This window comes from Pristiophorus japonicus, unplaced genomic scaffold, assembly GCF_044704955.1.
Source record: "Pristiophorus japonicus isolate sPriJap1 unplaced genomic scaffold, sPriJap1.hap1 HAP1_SCAFFOLD_83, whole genome shotgun sequence".
Taxonomy (NCBI): domain Eukaryota; kingdom Metazoa; phylum Chordata; class Chondrichthyes; family Pristiophoridae; genus Pristiophorus; species Pristiophorus japonicus.
Window position 1 is genome coordinate 1,965,590 of NW_027254751.1, and position 2,209 is coordinate 1,967,798.

A 2,209-nucleotide genomic window follows, 5' to 3' on the forward strand; every position below is an offset into this window, starting at 1 on the left:
AGAGCGCCCATGCCATCTCTTTAATCACCCTTGTGTGGTATCATCTGGACCGGACACATGTCAGGATTAACCCGCATGCAACGTTGCTGTCAGTGAAGAGAGCTGAGAAAGACTAAAGTTCTGCTTGCCCCTCTCAATGTGGCCCTGAAGGACTGTGTTCAGGCTGAAGTTATGTTCCCCCTGTAAGATCCTCCCCCAGATTGTCCTTGCTCAGCTCCAGCCAGGTGATGCAAAACACTCAGGTGGCAAAGACAAAAATCCACAGCAATGTGCTGAAAGCAAGACTAATGTGCGTGTCTATATAGAGTTATTAACACCAGCGTTACAGGAGTTATAAACCCCAACTATCCGAATGAACACGATTAAGTCCGGGATGTGATTACCAGCAGCAATAATAGCAGAGTCCAATCCCTGCAGTCACTTGTGAACTCGCTGGAGGCTCAGCAGGTATTGTTTGCTTTTAAAACTCTTCTCACAGTCAGAAAATTTAAAAGGCCTCTGCCCAGTATGAACTCGCTGGTGTGTCCGCAGGTGGGATGACCAGGTGAATCCCTTCCCACACTCAGAGCTGGTGAATGACCTCTCCACGGTGTGAACTCGCTGGTGTGTCAGGAGGTACTGTTTGCTTTTAAAACTCTTCTCACAGTCAGAATATTTAAAAGGTCTCTCCCCAGTCTGAACTCGCTGGTGTGTCAGGAGATACTGTTTGCTTTTAAAACTCTTCTCACAGTGAGAATATTTCAAAGGTTCCTCCCCAGTGTGAACTCGCTGATGTGCCAGCAGGTAGCATAATACAGTGAATCCCTTCCCACACCCAGAGCAGGTGAACGGGCTCTCCCCAGTGTGAACTCGCTGGTGTGTGCGCAGGTGGGATGAACGAGTGAATCCCTTCCCACAGTCGGAGCAGGTGAATGGCCTCTCCCCAGTGTGAACTCGCTGATGTGTGCGCAGGTGGGATGAACGAGTGAATCCCTTCCCACAGTCGGAGCAGGTGAACGGCCTCTCCTCGGTGTGAATTCGATGATGTGTTTCCAGCTGGGACAGGTTAGTTGAATCTTTTGGCACAATCCCCACATTTAAATGGTTTCTCCCCAATGTGACTGCGCTTGTGTCTCTCCAGGTTGGATGATTGGCTTAAGCCTTGTCCACACACAGAGCACGTGTACCGTTTCTCCCCACTGTGAACAGTGGTTTCTGCTTCCATGGTCAAAAGCTGATGGTATTCCAGTCCCAATGGATTGAGTGACTGTCAGATCTTGGTGATGTTTGGTTTTAGCTTCCAGTCTAGAAATCCTCCCCTTTTAACACCCTGTGAAGTAAATTTCAAACAGCAAAAAGGGAGTGAGAGAGAGAACCCACAAAAACACAAAGGCAAATTGTGAAATTGAACTTAATGAATCTGATCATTTGTGGGGCCAGCACTAGAAAAAAGTGACCATGAAAGCTGCCGGATTGTCGTAGAAAAACATCTGGGCCATTACTTTCCTTCAGGGAAGGGAACCCACAACCCTCGACAGGCCCACGTGGGAAATTGTTGGTCCCACTGGGCCGAGAAGTACTGGGTGTGAATCCGAGCAGCTTCTCCCCCCTCTCCATCCAGCTCAAACTGATGCAACAAACAGACAGGAGGCCAGGGAGTGAATTCCACATCCAACGCCCACCCTGATAGAGCGGCTGGGAATTGCTGGGCCTGCTGTGTAAATGTAAGTTGTTGTTTTCCTGGTGTGGGGGAGGCGCTGCCCCTGAGGTTTGCTGGTGCCGGGAGTGGAACCTGACTCGGGGCCCGAAAGCTGCGTTGCCCGAGAGCCGCGGGCCGTGTTGCCCTGGTTTGGGGGGCTGCAGGCTTGACCGGCAGGTCTGACTCAAGGCATTTGACAAGGTGCCACATAAAAGGTTACTGCACAAGATAAAAGTTCACGGGGTTGGGGGTAATATATTAGCATGGATAGAGGATTGGCAAACTAATAGAAAACAGAGAGTCGGAATAAATGGTTCATTCACTGTTTGGCAATCATTAATTAGTGTCAAATGCCGACTGGAATTCCAAATACACCACATCCACGTTATCCACCCTGTTCATTACATCCTCAAAGAATTCCAGCAAATTTGTCAAATATGACTTCTTCTTCATAAATCCATGCTGTCTCTGCCGCAGGGATCGGTGCTGGGACCCCAACTATTTGCAATCTATGTTAACGATTTGGAAGAA

General features: G+C 49.0%; 1 pseudogene; it reads right to left on the bottom strand.

Annotated features, from left to right (window-relative positions):
• Positions 1-417: 417 nt before the first annotated feature.
• On the bottom strand, positions 418-1,204 carry LOC139257406 (zinc finger protein 250-like; annotated as a pseudogene).
• Positions 1,205-2,209: the final 1,005 nt, after the last annotated feature.